Raw genomic sequence first — 20470 nt, 5'->3', positions numbered from 1 at the left:
TAGCTTCTTCCTCTCTGACATCAGATTGCTGAATGGACAATGAATGCATGAACACTTCTTCAGTATTTTTATTTTCTTTCTTTTCACACTACTTACTTAATTTATTTTTTATATACTTATTGAAATTTATAGTTTTTGTTATAATGTACTGCATTGTACTGCTGCTGCAGAACAACAAATTTCATGACATATGCTGATGACATTAAATCTGATTCTGATTCTGATCAAAGTTGTCAGGGCATTCCAGGTACAGAGTCCCACAGTATAACCCCAGATGCTTCCTCACTGCTTGGAGTTTACTCCATTCCATTGGATGCAACACACTCAAAACACAGAGGGCCAGGCAGCATCTGTGGAGAAGAGTAAACAGTCGATGTTTTGGGACAAGACCCTTCAACAGGACTGGAAGGGAAGGGGAAAGAAGTCAGACTAAGAAGATGAGGGGAGGGGAGCAAGAAGTACATGGTGGCTGCTGATAGGTGAAACCAGGAGTGGGGAGGGACTGAAAAAAAGAGCTGGGAAATTGATTGATTAAAGAGATAAAGGGCTGGAGAGGGGGAAATCTGATAGGCCGGAACAGAAGACCATGGTAGAAAGGGAAGGGGAAGGAGCACCGGAGGGTGGTGATAGGCAGGTGAGGAGATAAAGTGAGAGGGAAAGAGAAATGGGGAATGGCAAAGAAGATGGTTGTGGGGGTGGGGAATACTGGAAGTTTGAGAAATTAATGTTCCTGCCATCAGATTGGAGGTTACCCAGACAGAACATAAGCTGTTGCTTCTTCAGTCTGAATGTGGCCTCATCATGGCAGTAGAGGCAGCCATGGACTGACATGTCGGAGTGGGAATGGGCAGTAAAATTGAACTGGGTGGCCACTGGGAAATCTCACGTTTTGTGGCAGACAGAGCAAAGGTGCTCAAACAAAGTGGTCTTCCTATCTACGTCGGGTCTCACTGATATACAGGAGGCCACACTGGTGGCACTGGATACAATAGATGACCCCAACAGACTCACAGGCGAAATGTCGCCTCAGCTGGAAGGACTGTTTGGAGTCCTGAATGGTAGTGAGGGAGGAGGTGTAAGGGCAGGTGTGGCACTTGTTTCACTTGCAAGGATAAGTACCGGGTGGGTGATCAGTGGGGAGGGACGATTAGACGAGGGAGTCACATAGGGAGTGATCCCTGTGGGAAACAGTAAGTGGGGTGGGGGGGAGGAGGTGGTGGGATCCTGTTGGAGATGGCAGGAGCTATGGAAAATTATGCACTGGACGCAAAGCCAGTGGAGTGGTAGGTGAGGAGAGAGAAGAACCTTATCCCTGGCGTGGCAGTGGGGGAATGGGGTGAGTGGTGAGGGCAGATGTGCACAAAATGGAAGAGATACATCTGAGGGCAGCATTGAAGGTGGAAGAAGAGAAGCCCCGTTTTTGAAGAAGGGGGACATCTCAGTTGCTCTGGAATGGAAAGCCTCATCCTGAGAGAAGATGCAACAGCAACGGGGGAACTGAGAGAAGGGGGCGCCATTTTCACAAGTGACAGGGTAGGAAGACGTATAGTCCAGATAGCTGTGAGAGTCAGTGGGTTTATCAAATATACCAGTCAACAGACTGCCTCTAGAGATGGAGACAGAGAAATCAAGAAAGGGGAGAGTGGTGTCAGAAATGGACCAAGTAAATTTGAGGGCAGGGTGGAAGTTGGAGGCTAAGTTGATGAAATCAACGAGCTCAGCGTAGGGGCAGGAAGCAGTAACAATACACTTGTTGGTGGCGTGGGGAGAGTTTGGGAGCAATGCCAGTGTAGGCTTGCATCGTGGACTGTTCCACGTAGCTGATGTAAAGAGAGGCCTAGCCGGGAGCCGTACAAGTGCCCATGGCTACACCTTCGACTTGAAGGAACTGGGAGGAGCTGAATTAGAAATTGTTGAGGGTGAGGACCAGTTCCAACAGATAGAGGAGGGTAGTGGTGGAGGGGAATTGGTTGGGTCTGTTGTCCAGAAAGTAGAGGAGAGCTTTAACGCCTCCCTGATGGGAGATGAAAGTGTAGAGGGACTGGACATTCATAGTGAAAATGAGATGATGGGGGCCAGGGAACTTGAAATCATTGAAAAGATCAAGATCGTGTGAAGTGTCACGGATAGAGGTAGTAAGGGACTGAACCAGTGGGGATTAAACAGAGTTGAGGTATGCAAACACAAGTTCAGTGGGACAGGAGCAGGCAGAAATAATGGGTTTGCCTGGACAGGCAGGTTTATAGATCTGGGTATGAAGTAGAAATGGGAGATGTTGGGTGAGGGAATTATGAGGTTGGTGGCAGTGGATTGGAGATCTCCAGAGTTAATAAGGTTGGTGATAGTGTGGGAGACACTGGCCTAGTGCTCGTTAGTGGTGTCCTGTCCAAGGGGTAAGTAAGAGAAGGTGTCTTAGAGTTGTTGCCTGGCCTCCGTAAGGTAGAGGTCAGGCCGCTAGACTATTACAGCAACCCCCCCTTACCTGCAGGTTTGATGGTGAGGTTGAAATTAGTGCAGAGAGAGTGGAGAGCAGTGCGTTCAGAAGGAGTGAGGTTAGAATTGGAGAGAGGAGTGGTAAAGTTGAGATGATTGGTGTCTCATTAGCAGGTAGCAATAAAAAGATCCAGACAGGCATAAGACCAGAGCAGGATGTCCAGGAAGAGAAGGAGAGTTGAAGACAGGAGGAACAGTCATTGATGTGATCTGGAGAGTCCTTGCTAAAGAACTAGGCACAGAGACGGAGGTAGCAGAAGAAAAGCTCAATGTCATGGTTTAATGAAGTTCAATCACTTCATTGGATGGTTCTCAGGTGATAGATGATGTGGGAGTTCTGTAATCTGGGATGTGGGATGGTTGTGAGGTCGTAGATGATGCGGGAGTGGTGTAATATAGGGACGCTCGTCACCTAGTTCATCCACATGTCTCTTGTCAAATTAAGTACAGGTGGACAGGGGTCACATGTGGAGAGTCTGCAGAGTGGGCTAAAGAAATAATACTTTCATATTTGCAATTTTTATATGTTTTTTCTATTAGTAAGTATTTAACTGTATTTCTGCCACAAAGACAGCAAATTTCACGACATATGCCGGTGATATTATTAAAACTGATTCTGATTCTGAAATGAGAAACAAATAACAAATTCTTCATAAACAATAATTTTCATAGTTTTATTTTCTGCATGCACGTTGAGTTTAATTTCACAACTTGATAAAATTTGAAATAACCAAATCTAACAGTCTATTAGTAGAGCTAGTACGTTCTCTGTTGCGTATTTATTGGACTTGCTTACATTGAAACTTTTTACATCCATGCATTGTATTTACTTGTGTCAGTGAGTCCATCATGATAGCCAACTCCCAAAAGTGTCATTCTTGATTTCTTGCAACCTCCAAGATAATCCTAACCCATGAAACCTATTAGGCCCCTCCGACAGCAAATAAAAGAGCAGAACACAATTAAAGTATTTGGAGAAGTATTTACTTTTGAAAAGTCAGATCAATTGAAAAGGGCTATTTAAATTATCCACTGCTCTACTCAGGCATTATTTCAGAGAGATCAGTACATCAGTCATTTTAATTGGTTTTCTTTCTCAATGTCAATATTAGATAGTGTCATTTACAGGCTGGCTTTCTGTAATTTTAATTGAAGGTTTTGTGTTCAAAAATTTAATAATTTGCCACTACAGTCAATATTGACTTTGTCTACAGATCCATCAAGGGCTAGAGATGCCAAGATGTGGACTGTCTGGCTTTCCTGATCTGAAGTTTGATTAATGCTAAAACTTCTACAGCTGGTGAGGCAGACTGACAACACACAGAATCACTATTGAATGAGACAGGTTCATGGAAGCACTATCAGCACTACACTCTGTAGTCACACCACACAAAAAGACTGTCAACTGTCTGTCTGAGTAAAGAAATACAGTCATTGCTAAAAAGTAGACAGCAAAAAAATATTAATGCAGACAGTATAAGGTGTACATTTTACTTTGCAATTCATTTCAGTTTCTGTGAAAGACTTTTAAATCATTGCTTGCTTGCTCATTTTATTCTTATGTGAAATTTAAATGATTCCTTAAATATTGGCGTGTTTCCAGTGTTCAGACCAGGTAGTGAAGTTATGGTTTTAGTAATAAGGATATATTGACACCACACATCATTGACATGAAATATCATAAAATATCTGCCGGGGTCATCTATTGTGTCTGGGCTCCCCATGCAGGATCAATCTACATTGAGGATAAGGTTGTAAATTGGGGACTGCTTCATCAAGCTCATTACTTCTCCAAAAGCGGAACTTCTCGGTACCTAAACATTTTAATTCTGATTCCCATTCCTGTTCTGACCAGGGCCTCCTCTTGTGCCATGATGAGGCCACCCTCAGGGTGGAGGAGCAACACCTTATATTCCATCCAGGTAGCCTCCAAACTGATGGCATGAATATCAATTTCTCTTTCTGGTATTTTTCCCTCCCCTTCTCCTCTTTTTCTACTCCCCACTTGCCTTTCACCTCTTCTTACCTGCCCATCTCTTCCCCCGGATCTGCTCCCCTTTCCCTTTCTCCTATGGTCCACTCTCTCCTCCTATAGGATTCCTTCTTCTCCAGTCGTTTACCTTTCCTACCCACCTGGCTTCACCTATCACCTTCCAGCTAGCCTTCTTTCCCTGTCCCCATCTTTTTATTCTGGCATTTTCTCCCTTCCTTCTCTGTCCTGAAGAAGGGCCTGGACCTGAAATGTCGACTATTTATTCATTTTTAAAGATGCTGTCTGACCTGCTGAGTTCCTCCAGCATTTTGTGCGTGTTGTCATGAAATCTGACGTTTTGTGGTAGCAGTACAATGCAATACTTAACAATTGCTACACATTACAATCAATAAATAGTGCAAAACTGTAATAGGATGCTGTTCTACATTTTAAATATTCCACTTCTTGTTGTTTATGAACTGCATGTACTGAAATGTCTGTGATATAATTCTGCATATTACAGAATGAAAGGAAGGGGAAATTCAGCTTCATCTCAACCAGCTACAATGTAAATTCAAAGATTGCTGAGATATTAATGAAGGATTGAATCTGGGTCTCACTTCAATATTTCTAGGAAGCAATGACTGGTGATTATCTGCTTTCAGTGGCTACTCTGCCTCGTACTTAAAAGACCTGGTGTCAGAGATATGCAATTACTCAACCTAGCCCAGTCAACACAATACTGTTGTCTAGACGTGTTAGGATATGTTTCTGGTTTCTGGTCACTCCTTTTCTTTTGTTGCTACTTCGAGCAATTCTGATTGGGGCAGCTTGCAGATAATGAATGACACTGTGCTACATTAAACTGGAACTGAGCTGAACTGAGTATGCCTGGATTCTTTTTATTTTGTGTTTTATATTCTGTGCTTTTCACTCATTGTCTTTTGTCGTTTGCACAATTTTTTTTGTATATTTTTCTTTGAACAGATTCCATGGCTTTCTTTGTTTTGTGACTGTGTCAGGGTTGTATACTGCATGCATACTTTGATAATAAATGTACTTTGAATCTTTGGTTTATTGGAAACCACTGTTTCTTTTAGAATAATACTTTTTCTATGTTTTGTACTTTTTAACAAACTCAGTATTTTTCACCCTCACTGGCAGAAAGCGGTATAGCAGCTAAGCTAACGGTTTATCACGTTTCTCATTTTTCATTGGCTAATTATTAGCACATTACCCAGGTGATTTAATTGTTTTAATTATGTAACCTATTAATTAATTTACCTCTATCTAAGGAATTCCTTTATTTCATCTATAAAAATGATAGGTTTTTCGGAGGTGCCATCTTTATTCTTTTGTCTATACATCTCAGCATCATTTCCCATTAGTTTGCTTAGTACTTGTATGTTTGTACTCTAAAATAAACTGAAATCTTAGAATTAAGACCGCTTATCATTCTTGAATTCCAGAAAAACACTAACAATCAGAAATTAAAAAGAGATCCAACAAAGTCTTTGAATGACTGATATTAGAAAAGGTCCCAGCCGAAATTTCTCATGGTCGCACGTTCATTTGTAGAGATAGGTGCAGAATGCACCATACCACTGCTACCTTGTACTATTGCTGCATTCTTCCATTCCACATTCACTCCCACTCCAATGCCATGTCCATGCATAGGCCACACTTACAGACAAACTCTTGAGAAACTTAAGAAATACAGACTGAAATTTTCAGGTGACATCCAGATGAAAGGTCTCAACCGAAAGTGATTCTCCATTCCACTCTACAGACACAGATTTCTTCCAGCAGTTTGTTTCTTTTGCTACAGATTCCAGTATCTGCAGGTTTTTATGTCCCTGGAACTTGCCTCATTGTCATTTATCAGTCCACAGTTTGCCATCTGGAAAAGTGAAAAGGGAATATGATAATTCTTCAAGTTCAACAGCAGACTAATCTAACCACAAACATCAATGCAAACTTCAGTTGTTCTCATTCAGCTCTATGGCAGTTGGATTTAGCAACTCATGCAAACTGAAACTAAGGGGAATTGTCACCTGTTTTGCAAAGGATGACAATGAATACAAACTTTGTAAGCCAAATCATTTTATTTTACAACAATTTATAGAACATAGACAACATAGAACAGGCCCTTCAGCTGAACATGTTGCTGAAATTGAACTAAACTACCTTTGTAACATAGTCTACATCTCTCTCTTCCCTGTATTTTCATGTATAGTGGCATGGAAAAGTTTGGGAACCCCGGTCAAAATTTCTGTTACTGTGAATAGTTAAGTGAGTAGAAGATGAACTGATCTCCAAAAGTCATAAAGTTAAAGATGAAACATTCTTTTCAACACCTTAAGCAAGATTAGTGTATTATTTTTGTTTTGTACAATATTAGAGTGAAAAAAAGGAAAGGAGCACCATGCAAAAGTTTGGGCACCCCAAGAGATTTGAGTTCTCAGATAACTTTTACCAAGGTCTCAGACCTTAATTAGCTTGTTAGGGCTATGGCTTGTTCACAGTCATCGTTAGGAAAGGCCAGGTGATGCAAATTTCAAAGCTTTATAAATACCCTGACTCCTCAAACCTTGTCCCAACAATCAGCAGCCATGGGCTCCTCTAAGCAGCTGCCTAGCACTCTGAAAATTAAAATAAATGATGCCCACAAAGCAGGAGAAGGCCATAAGAAGATAGCAAAGCGTTTTCAGGTAGCTGTTTCCTCAGTTCGTAATGTAATTAAGAAATGGCAGTTAACAGGAACGGTGGAGGTCAAGTTAAGGTCTGGAAGACCAAGAAACTTTCTGAGAGAACTGCTCGTAGGATTGCTAGAAAGGCAAATCAAAACCCCCGTTTGACTGCAAAAGACCTTCAGGCAAACTTAGCAGACTCTGGAGTGGTGGTGCGCTGTTCTACGGTGCAGCGACACCTGCACAAGTATGACCTTCATGAAAGAGTCATCAGAAGAAAACCTTTCCTGCATCCTCACAAAAAAATTCAGCGTCAGAAGTTTGCAGAGGAACATCTAAACCAGCCTAATGCATTTTGGAAACAAGTCCTGTGGACTGATGAAGTTAAAATAGAACTTTCTGGCTGCAATGAACAATGGTATGTTTGGAGAAAAAAGGGTGCAGAATTTCATGAAAAGAACCTCTCTCCAACTGTTTAGCATGGGGGTGGATCAACCATGTTTTGGGCTTGTGTTGCAGCCAGTGGCACGGGGAATATTTCACTGGTAGAGGGAAGAATGAATTCAATTAAATACCAGCAAATTCTGGAAGCAAACATCACACTGTCTGTAAAAAAGCTGAAAATGAAAAGAGGATGGCTTCTACAACAGGATAATGATCTTAAACACACCTCAAAATCACAATGGACTACCTCAAGAGGCGCAAGCTGAAGGTTTTGCCATGGCCCTCACAGTCCCCCGACCTAAACATCATCGAGAATCTGTGGATAGACCTCAAAAGAGCAGTGCATGCAAGACGGCCCAAGAGTCTCACAGAACTAGAAGCCTTTTGCAAGGAAGAATGGGTAAAAATCTCCCAAACAAGAATTGAAAGACTCTTAGCTGGCTACAGAAAGCATTTGCAAGCTGTGATACTTGCCAAAGGGGATGTTACTAAGTACTGACCATGCAGGGTGCCCAAACTTTTGCTTTGGGCCCTTTTCCATTTTTGTTATTTTGAAACTGGAAAAGATGGAAATAAAAAAGTAATCTTGCTTAAAATATTAAAGAAATGTGTCATCTTTAACTTTATGCCTTTTGGAAATCAGGTCATCTTTTTACTTGCTTAGCTATTCACAGTAACAGAAACTTTGACCGGGGTGCCCAAACTTTTGCATACCACTGTATCTATGTACGTTGTAGATGTCTCTTAAACACCACTATTGTATCTGCTTTAACTACTGTCCCTGGTAAAACAAAACAAACTGCTGGAAGAACTCTGTGTCTATAGAGTCACTTTCGGTTGAGACTCTTCATCGGGACGTCACCTGAAAATTTCAGTCTCTATTTCTTAAGTTTCTCAGGAGTTTGTGTGAAACTTGCCCCAAACATCTCTTTTAAAGTTTCTCCCTCTCATTTTAAGTGCATGTCCTTTTGTACTTGGCACTTCTACCCTGGGAAAAAGGGTAGATCTGTGCCCTTCATAATTTTTTTTTGTAATTTATTTTTTATTGAATTTCATCATCAAACAAACATTTCTATAGATGTATTTCAGATACTGTACATATATATCATATAATCGTATTTGTCACAAATCTCCACATAATATTTATCTGAGGTATGCACTTATAGGAAGGAAAGGAAAGAAAGAACAATCGAAAGAAGAAAATTATGTACAGAGTAGGGAGTGACCTTTTTTTTACAACATATTCATTGACTTGTGAGAATAAAATCAGGCCCATGAGGTGTTATGTAGTTAAAGCATTTTTTCCAGTATGAATAAAATTGTTCCAACTTATGATTAACAGATGCTGTTATCTTCTCCATTTTGTAAATGTCCATTGTAATTTCCATCCATACATTTAAAGTTGGGCTATCCTGTGATAACCATTTCCTTGTAAGGGTCTTTTTACCAGCCACCAGCAGTACATTCATTAAATATTTATCTCTTTTCAACCATTCTTGAGGTATATACCCAAAATATATGGTTTTACTCTCTAAGGGTATTTCACATTTAAAGATGTCTTGTAGGGCATTATGTATCCCACTCCAATAGTCTTTGATAATGGGGCATTCCCAGAAAATATGATAATGGTTTGCATTTTGATTTTTACAATTTCTCCAGCAAACAGGCGGGTTACTATCATAATGGGATTTCTGAGAGGGTGTAATAAAATATCTTATCAAGTTTTTCCATCCGAACTCCCTCCATTTCTGTGAACCGGTACACTTCCATTGATACCTCTATATTATTGTCCCATCTTCCTCAGATATTATTATCCCTCCGTCCTTCTCCCATTTTGTTTTAATGTACGAAGTCGAATGTGTTTTAAGATTTGACAAACCCTTATACACGTTTGAAATTATTCTACTACCATTGACTGAATTATATCCTTTTCTAAATGGCTCTATCAGACATATACTTGCCTTGGTTACATTTTTAACTGTCCTGTTAATACACTGTGGCATCTGTAAATATCGGTAAAAGCCTTGTTTTTCTAATAAGTGTTTCTCTTTGAACCTTCCAAAACTGAACAATGTTCTTTCTTTCATTATATTGCAAATAGCTGTTGTTCCTTTAGCTGTCCAGTCCTGAAATCTAGCAACCAGTTTATTTGACGTAAAATCTAAGTCATATGCACACCATTTAAGAATTGCAATGTCTCTCTCTAGTTTATATTCTTTTATAATAGTTTTCCATATTTTAAGAGTCCATTTCACCCACAGGTTGTCAATATTATTTATGTAACTTTGTAGGTTGTTATCAGCCAAAATTGCCTGCATGGGGATGGAAAGTATCCTCGCCCTTCATAATTTTATAAACCTCAATCTGGATCCCCTCAGTCTCTGTCACTCCAGAGAAAACAACTTAACTTTTTCCAAACTCCCTTTACATTTCATGTCCTCTAATGGCACCCTACTAAACCTCTTCAGCACCCTTCCCAAATCCTCAATATCTTTCCTGTAATAGGACAACTAGAATTGTACACAATTCTGTAAATGCAATCTGACCAAAGTTTTATATAGGTGCAATATAACTTCCTTACTCTCATACTCAACACCTCAGTCAGTAAGGATAAGCATGCCATTTGCCTTCCTGACTGCTCTGTCTATTTATGTGACCACATTCAGGGGGCTACTAACTTGGATTGCAGGATCTCTCTTAACTTCTAAAAACTTGATTTTAAAACATAGAGAATTATCTTAAATATTGCTGCCAGCAAAATTGATATTAACCATCTTGGAAAAGAGGATCTCAAATGCTTATTAATCTCCTATTTATTTACTTACTTACTTAGAGATACAGCACGGTAACAGATCTTGATGGCCACCCAATTATACCCACGTGACCAATGAACCTACTAATCTGTACATCTTTGGAATGTGGGCGGCAACCAGAGCACCCGGAGGAAACCCTTATGGCCATGGGGAGAACATGCAAACTCCTTACAGTCAGTGCTTGAATTGAACCCAGGTCCCAGGATGCTGGCGTTGAAATAGTGTTATGCTAACCGCCACTCTACCGTGCTGCCCCTGATATTTCTAAATTACCAGAACTCTTACAACCACAAAATATTCTTATTTCCAAAGTTAGTTTCATCTACTTTGATAGACAGGAGAAAAATCCAATCTTTCATTTGCTCAGGAAAGTATCAGGTATGACATGAATCAGAATCAAGTTTATTATCACTAGCATATGACATGAAACTTGTTGCAAGTTAAACAATGAGTAAATTGTGCAAAAGACAAATAATCAGGTAGTTTTCATGGGTTCACAGACCATTCAGGAATCTGATGGTAGAGGAGAAGAAGCTGTTTCTTAAAACATTATGTGTGGGTCTTCAGGCTCCTGTACCTCCTCCCTGATGCAAAAAGGGCACAAGAGGGCATGGGAGTCTATAATAATGGATGCTGCCTTCTTAAGGCAGGATCTCTTGAAGATGTTCTCGATGATGGGGAGGATTGTACCCATGATGGAACTGAACTGGCTGAGTCTACAATGCTCTGCAGCCTCTTGCAATCCTATACATTGGAGGTTCAATACTAGGCTGTAATACAACCAGTCAAACAGTCATAATGCTCTCCACCATACATCCGTCGAAATTTGCAGGAGTATTTGGTGACGTACCAAATCTCCTCAAACCCCAAATAGCCACTGGTGTGTCCCCTAATCTGAGGAAAGGCATCCTTGCCATAGAGGGAGTACAAAGAAGGTTCACCAGATTGATTCCTGGGATGGCAGGACTTTCATATGAAGAAAGACTGGATGAACTGGGCTTGTACTCGTTGGAATTTAGAAGATTGAGGGGGGATCTGATTGAAACGTATAAGATCCTAAAGGGATTGGACAGGCTAGATGCAGGAAGATTGTTCCCGATGTTGGGGAAGTCCAGAACAAGGGGTCACAGTTTGAGGATAAAGGGGAAGCCTTTTAGGACCGAGATTAGGAAAAACTTCTTCACACAGAGAGTGGTGAATCTGTGGAATTCTCTGCCACAGGAAACAGTTGAGGCCAGTTCATTGGCTATATTTAAGAGGGAGTTAGATATGGCCCTTGTGGCTACGGGGGTCAGGGGGTATGGAGGGAAGGCTGGGGCGGGGTTCTGAGTTGGATAATCAGCCATGATCATAATAAATGGCGGTGCAGGCTCGAAGGGCCAAATGGCCTACTCCTGCACCTATTTTCTATGTATGTTTCTTCATGATCGTATCAAAGTGTTGTGCCCAGGGTAGATTCTCTGAGATGCTGACACACGGGAACTTGAGGCTGCTCACTCTTTCCACCAATGACCCCTCACTGAGGTCTATCTAGTGTGCATTCTCCTGCACTGTCAATGTCAGGCTACTAGATTTGTATATTGAACTAGGAATTGATAAAAATACCATGATCAAATTAATGGTCTTAAAAACTACGTGTTACATTTTTTCCACCAGTACATCTGGTCACATTATTCCAAATTTGGGTCCATATTGCATCATACTATCTGAGGAACTATGCATAAGTTATGGATCCCTCTGAGCTATATGAAACTTTCCGATAGGGAAGCCTACATTAAAGAATGATGTGAAATATTTATTCATCAACGTGCAGCTTTTTGCCATCATCAATTTTAATAGGAGCCAAAGCTCATTTAAAAATTGGAACTTCTTATTGCTCTTGTTCATAATCCTCAAAGAATCAATAAAATTAAACCCCAAGTGAAATTTTTCTCAGCTTTTAGCAGCTGCTTTTACAACCTGACTGATTATTGTTCCTTTGTGTAAAAGAATCCTTCTTGGTTGCAGCAGTGAGACTGATTTAGGTTACTAACAGCCTGAAGAACCAACTTCCTGAAGAGGAATAAATCAAAAAAGAGTTCACTATTTATCCTTAACAAGCATTAATGGTGACAGATGTCACCCTGAACTACATTTTCTTTTTAATTGCTACATTATATTTTTGCTGTGTTAACACAAATACTAGGTGTCACAAAGTCTCTCCTCTATTTGAGCAGCAAAAGCAAAACAAGAACAATTTCTAAATAGGAGTCACGTGGTAGGTTTCCATCTTTATTTTTAAAATGCAAGGCATCACTTAACTGGAGCACAGAGGAGGAAATTATCCATGGAAGTTTACAAGCCCATGATGAAACCTATTTAATTTTCTTTTCATCCCTCAATTAATGAAAGGGATATGTTCTATTAGCTTAAATGGAAGAACCTTGGGACAAGCTCTGCTGTGGGCCTGGAATGTGCTTCCTATATGATTATCCTCTCAACAGTCCAATGTCAAAGCTTACAACATTAAAGACCATTTCCCTTTGTCAGCTATTCATCTACAGAGCTTGGGAATATCCAAGTGCATGGGGCAATACTTGACCGGTTAGTGTGGTTCAAAGATTTCTAACTAGTTCTTGGAAAATCTGATCCATTAAAAATATTTCCATAAGACCGTAAGTCATAGGAGCAGGATTAGGCTGTTCGGACCATCCAGACTTCTTTGTCATTCCATTATGGCTGACTAATTATCCTTCTGAACCTCATTCTTGTACCTTCTCCCTGTAATCTCTGATGCTCAGAGTAATCAGGAACCTATCAACCTCCATTTTAGATATATGTATTAACTTGGTCTCCACAGCCACCTAATGCAATGAATTCCACAGATTCACTACCTACTGCCTGAAGAAATTCCTCCTCATCCCTGTTGTAAATGACTGTCGCTGTAGTCTGAGGCTGTGCTCTCTGGTCCTAGGATTACCCACTATATAGGAAATAGTTTTCCTACAAACACTATATCCAGCCCTTTCAATATTCAATAGGTTTCAATAAGATCCTCCCTCATTCTTCTAAGCTCCAATGAGCACAGGTCCAGAGTCATTCATACATTAACCCTTTCATTCCCAAAATCATTCCTGTGAACTTCCTCTGGATTCTCTCCAACGCCAGCACATATTTTCTGAGATAAGGGGCCCACAATTGCTCACACTACTCCAATTGCGGTCTGATCAATGCCATATTAAATCTCAGCATTACACCCTTGCTCTTATATTCCAGTCCTTTTGAATTGCTGCTGATCTTGCATTTGGTTTCCTTCCCACTGACTCAATCTGCAAGTTAACCTTTAGGGAATTCTGCACTAGGATGCCTAAGTCCCTTTGCACCTCTGATTTTTGAATGTTCTCCCCATTTAGAAAATAGACTACGTCTTTATGCCTTCTACCACGGCACATGACCATGTACTTCCCTACACCCTATTCCATCTGCCACTTTTTTGCCCATTCTCCCAATCTGTCTTAACTCCTTTCATAGACTCCCTGCTTCTTTAACACTGCCTGCCCCTCCACCTATCTTCGTATCGGCTGCAAACTTGGACACAAAGCCATCAATTCCATCATGCAAATCATTCAAATATAACGTAAAAAGAAATGGTCCTGACACCGACCCCTGCAGAATGCCGGAAACCAACCAGAAAAGACCCCCTTTATTCCCTCACTTTGCCCTCTGCCAGTCAGCCAATTTTCTGTCCATTCTACAATTTCCTGTAATACCATGGGCTTTTGTTAAGCAGCCACATGTGTGGCACCTTGTCAAAGGCCTTCTGAAAATCTAACTCTTCTTTGTGTATCTTGTCTGTTATTTCCTCAAAGAATTCCAATAGATTTATCAGGGAAGATTACTCCTTAAGAAAACAATGTTAACTTTGCTCTATTTCATCACATGCCTCCAAGTACCCCGAAAATTCATCCTTAATAATTGACTCCGACATCTTCACAACCACTGAAGTCAGGCTAACTGGCCTTTTTTTTAAGCATATCGTACCAGACATTCAGCCATTCTTGTCTGGCACATGGTGTCAGGATTAACTGGGTCACATTATGAACGTTCCTGACTCGACCCTTGTATTTTTTACGAGGTCGAGTGGCTAGCTCAACACTCAACCCGGCATGGATGGAAAGTGTGCTGGGGGGTGGCCCAACCTGGATTTGAACTCGGGAACCTTCGCTCTGGAGTCTGGCACTGATCTCACTGCGCCACCAGCCAGCCTACTGGCCTATCATTTCCTTTCTTCTGCTCCTCTCCTTTCTTAAAGAGTGTAGTGACATTTCCAATTTTCCAATCCTCTGGAATCATTCCAGAATCTAGTGATTCTTGAAAGATTATTACTAGTGCCTACACAATCACTTCAGTTACCACTTTCAGAACCCTGGGGTGTAGTCCAGTTGGTCCAGGTGACTTATCTACCTTCAGATCTTTCATCTTCCCAAGCTCCTTCTCCTTAGTAGTTATAACAACATTCACTTCTTCCTGTTGACACTTCGAATTTCTGGCATACTGTTAATGTCTTCCATAGTGAAGGCTGACATAAAATACTTATTAAGTTTATCAGACTTTTCTTTGTTCCCCCATTGCTAGCTCTCCAGCATTATTTCCAGCTGTCCAATATCCGTTCTCATATCTCTTTTATTGTTTATGTATTTGAACAAAATTCTTGGTATCCCCTTTTATGTTATTGGCTAGTTTCATATCTAATTTTTTCTGTCCTTATGGCTATTTTAGCTGTATTCTGTTGTTTTTTAAAAAGCTTCCAAATACTCTAACTTCCCATTAAGTTTTGCTATATTGTATGCTTTCTCCTTTGCTTTTATGCTGTCTTTGACCTCCCTTGTCAGACATGGATGCCTTATCCTCCCTTTGGAATATGACCTCATCTTTGGAATGTATCTATCCTGCACTTTCTGAATTATCTCCAGAAACTTCAGCCATTGTTGTTCTGCCATCATCCTTGCTAGTATCCCCTTCCAAATAACTTTGGCCAGCTCCTCTCCCATGCCTTTGTATTTCTTTTATCCACTCTAATATTGATTACGTCCGACTTTAGCTTCTCCTTCTCAAACTGCAGGGTGAATTCATATCAAATCAAATTTAATTATTATTCAAACCATACATAGATACAGCTGAATGAGACAGTGTTCCTCTAGGGCCAAGGTGCAAAACATTCAAAATAGCAAGCAAACACTCAAAGATAGTGAGAAACATAATCAAAATATCAAGTAAACAAGCATATTTTCTCAAAAAAAAAGGTATAGTACAAGGCCCTGAGCGACAATGTCCAGCAATTGATGGTAGTTTCCTGGCAGTATACTGACGCATGAAAACCAGCCTGTCATTCCACCACCTGAACACAGGAGGGCAACACTGACGGGAGAGGCTAAGCGCAAGCTGAGCAAAACCAAGCTGCAATGCTTCCGCGTCTCTCACCTGGTCTACAGCAGTAGGCAAGCCTGAGGCTTGAGGCTTAGTTCCTCACTACAAATGAGGCTACACAGCTCCCATGTTGACTGTCCCTCCACCAGACAAGGATAACAGGCTTACGGCAATCTACATCATTACTGTCCAACAGAACTCTAACATATCATGATCTCTCCTTCCTTTACCTTAAGCTCACTAATCAAATTTGGTTCATTATGCAAAATCCAATCTAGAATTGCCTTTCCGCTAGTGGGCTCAACCACAAGCTGCTTGAAAAAGCCATCTGGAATGCATTCTACAAATTCCCTCTCTTGGGATCCAGCACCAACCTAATTTTCCCAATCTACCTGCATATTGAAATCACTCAAGACTATTGTAACATTACTGTAGCAAAGCACTTGTTTCTCTGGATCACTGTAAAATTCTCTCAAAATCCTTTTCATGTCATTATAGTAGTCTTGTCACTTCCTGACCAATAAGTGAAACTTGTAATATAATAAGCAGCCAAGTATTCAAAAAGTCACAGAGTGGAGAGAAACCACAGCACTCTTTATTTCTGTTCCATCTCCACTAGACCCATATCCTCATAGTCTTGTCTATTCTTTCTTTTCAGGTATGGGCCTTAGCACTCAGATCTGCAGCTGGATCTTCAGCTTCCTCACAGACAGGACCCAGGCTGTAAAAATAGGGGACAAGTTCTCCTCTACAATCACGCTGAGCACTGGTGCCCCACAAGGCTGTGTACTCAGCCCCCTGCTGTACTCACTGTACACCCGTGATTGTGTAGCCAAGTTTCCATCAAACTCAATATATAAGTTTGATGATGACACAACAATTGTAGGCCGTATCTCGGGTAATCATGAGTTTGAGTACAAAGAGGAAATTAAGAACCTGGTGGCATGGTGCGAAGACAATAACCTATCCCTCAACGTCGCAAGACGAAGGAGTAGCGGACCGCACGACCCAATTTACATCGGTGGTGCGCAAGTGGAACAAGTCAAAAGCTTTAAATTCCTCGGGGTCAATATCGCAAATGACCTGACTTGGTCCAACCAAGCAGAGTCCACTGCCAAGAAGGCCCACCAGTGCCTTTACTTCCTGAGAAAGCTAAAGAAATTTGGCTTTTCGCCTAAAACCCTTACTAATTTTTATAGATGCACCGTAGAAAGCATGACAACCTGGTATGGAAGTTGTCCTGTCCAAGACCGGAAGAAGCTGCAGAAGATCGTGAGCACAGCGCAGCACATCACACAAACCAATCTTCCATCCTTGGACTCACTTTACACCGCACGCTGTCGGAACAGAGCTGCCAGGATAATCAAGGACACGACCCACCCAGCCAACACACTTTTCATCCCTCTTCCTTCGGGGAGAAGGCTCAGGAGCTTAAAGACTTGTACGGCCAGATTTGGGAACAGCTTCTTTCCAACTGTGATAAGACTGCTGAACAGATCCTGACCTAGATCTGGGCCGTACCCTCCAAATATCCGGACCTGCCTCTCGGTTTTGTTTTTGTACTTCCTTACTTTCCCTTTTCTATTTTCTATTTATGATTTACAATTAAAATGTTTAATCTTTCCTATCAATTTGTAATCCAGGGAGTGTGAAGTGCAGAATCAAATATCGCTGTGGTGATTATACACTCTAGTATCAATTGTTTGGCGACAATAAAGTAAACTGTTCTGTTCTGTATTCAAAGCCCTTTTAAATGTTATATATAAATCTGCTGCATTAGCTGTAACAACTCAATCCGCAACAAAAGATTTATCATGTAATATTTAGTTCTTTTGTCAATTATCTTCATGTCTTCTAGTTCTTACTCCTTCTACCTAAACCAAAAGTTTCTTTCTGTCTATTCTTTATCCTTTCTGATGTTAAATACCTCCATCAGATCCCCTGTGTTCCATGTAGAGCAACCCAGTATTCTACAATCTGCCCAGACATATTGGTACTTCAGTATGTATTTGTTGAACTGAGACTACCAATCTCCCTGGCCAAGTGTCAATAATGTGAAGTTTGCTTGTTGGCCAAGCGAATGTGGAAAAACATGGCTACATTCGACAATGTGGTATACCAGTAAACTGGCATGTTGTAGAGATTTTGCTGTTTTTTTTGTAAAAATAGTCCCTCACAAAAATAGCAAAAACTGAACATCACTCTGCAAGATTGTTCTAAGAAGGATGTCAGTGTAGAAGTTGGAAATTAGTGCCAAATGATCCATCAGAGCCAGTCTGTGTGCATGCCAACCTGTTCCAGCAGCAACACAAGCAAATCATTTCTGGTTTGTTTTGCATATCCTCAATAGTTCCGTTCCTCCACAACCCATACTAATGTAGCTTCTTGCTATTCCAGCATCCCCACAGTCTCGTTCATGGCTGTGCTAGCTTAATCTTGGCATCAGTTAAAGGAACCAGCAGCTCACCTACCAACCAATTATATAAGGGCCATCAAACCTGTAGTAGCCTCTTCATCACTGAGATAGAGTGTAAACCTTTTCATTCTGGCAGACTGCTCCCCAAAATCCAGCAGAAGCATTACCATCCCACCATCAACACTTTCTAGTTGAAATCATCTTACAATGGAAAGACTGATTTAGCTTCCAGTACGGAAACAATTCTCTAAGCTCACACAATGGAAAGGCTTAGTTATGAAACCCCCTTGCTCCCTTGTCTACGTAAGGCTAGGGAAAACACTCTCTGGTCCTGCCAAACCCATGAGACCGAGACGGTTCTCTCACCCCAAACCCCAGTTTGTGAGGACGCTGTGTTACTTGCTGCCCTGTTACAAGTTAGTGCCACAAAATAAGACACAGTACACTGCATATAACTAAAGGAATTATATTTATGAATCTTAACTAAAGAGTTAGTAAAGAAAAACAAAAAGAAAAGGGTCTATTTCAATGAAACAGTCAGATATGCTCAGGTTGGAGCTCAGCTTGAACTTCTCTGTCACTCACGCGCTGGTCCCTCGGTCAAAGTGAAAGCACACACCACCTTCCAAACATCGCTCACAATCCATCTCGAACAAATGAATCTCCCACCAGATCCTATCCTACAACTGGTTCTCCCCAGTGTCTTCTCTCTTCATCTCCCACAGAACCAAAAAAAAACCAAGTCCAAATTGGAGTCCCTCAACAAGAAAACCTCCCTCTAATTGGATGGCACGCATTCCACATCATCCCTTATAGAAACATAGAAACATAGAAAGCCTACCCCACAATACAGGCCCTTCGGCCTACAAAGCTGTGCCGAACATGTCCTTACCTTAGAAATTAATTAGGGTTACCCATAGGCCTCTATTTTTCTAAGCTCCATGTACCTATCTAGGAGTCTCTTGAAAGACCCTATTGTATCCGCCTCCACCACTGCCACTGGCAGCCCATTCCATGCTCTCACCACTCTCTGTGTAAAAAACTTACCCCTGACATCTCCTCTGTACCTACTTCCAAGCACCTTAAAACTGCGCCCTCTTGTGATAGCCATTTCAGCCCTGGGATAAAGCCTCTGACTATCCACACAATCAATGGCTCTCATCATCTTATACACCTCTATCAGGTCAGCTCTCAACGGCTATCCGTCCAAGGAGAAAAAGCTGAGTTCACTCAACCTATTCTCAATAGGCATGCTCCCCAATCCAGGCAACATCCTTGTAAATCTCCTCTGCACCCTTTCTATGGTTTCCATAACCTTCCTGTAGTGAAGCAACCAGAACTGAGCACTGTATTCCAAGTAGGGTCTGACTAGGGTCCTATATAGCAGCAACATTACCTCTCAGCTCCTATACTCAATCCCACGATTGATGAAGGCCAATGCACCGTATAACTTCTTAACCACAGAGTCACCCTTGCAGCAGCCTTGAGTGTCCTATGGACTCGGACCCCAAGATCCCTCTGATCCTCCACACTGCCAAGTCTCTTGTCATTAATATTATATTCTGCCATCATATTTGACCTACCAAAATGAACCACTTCACACATCTGGGTTGAACTCCATCTGCCACTTCTCAGCCCAGTTTTGCATCCTATCAGTGTCCCACTGTAACCTCTGACAACCCTCCACAATATTCACAACACACCCAACCTTTGTGTCATCAGCAAATTTACAAACCTATCCCTCCACTTCCTCATCCAGGTCATTTATAAAAATCACGAAGAGTAGGGGTCCCAGAACCGATCCTTGGGGCACTCCACTGGTCACCGACTTCCATGCAGAATATAACCCATCTACAACCACTCTTTGCCTTCTGTGGGCAAGTCATTTCTGGATCCACAAAGCAATGTCCCCTTGGATCTCATGCCTCCTTACTTTCTCAATGAGCCTTGCATAGGGTACCTTATCAAACGCCTTGCTGAAATCCATATACACTACATCTACTGGTCTACCTTCATCAATGTGTTTAGTCACATCCTCAAAAAATTCAATCAGGCTCATAAGGCACGACCTGCCTTTGACAAAGCCATGCTGACTATTCCTAATCATATTATGCCTCTCCAAATGTTCATAAATCCTGCCTCTCAGGATCTTCTCCATCACTTACCAACCACTGAAATAAGACTCACTGGTCTATAATTTCCTGGGCAATCTCTACTGCCTTTCTTGAATAAGGGA

Source organism: Mobula birostris, chromosome 4 (genome assembly GCF_030028105.1).
Source record: "Mobula birostris isolate sMobBir1 chromosome 4, sMobBir1.hap1, whole genome shotgun sequence".
Lineage (NCBI taxonomy): Eukaryota > Metazoa > Chordata > Chondrichthyes > Myliobatiformes > Myliobatidae > Mobula > Mobula birostris.
The sequence above is the reverse complement of the archived record's forward strand: the minus strand, read 5'-3'. Positions refer to the sequence as shown.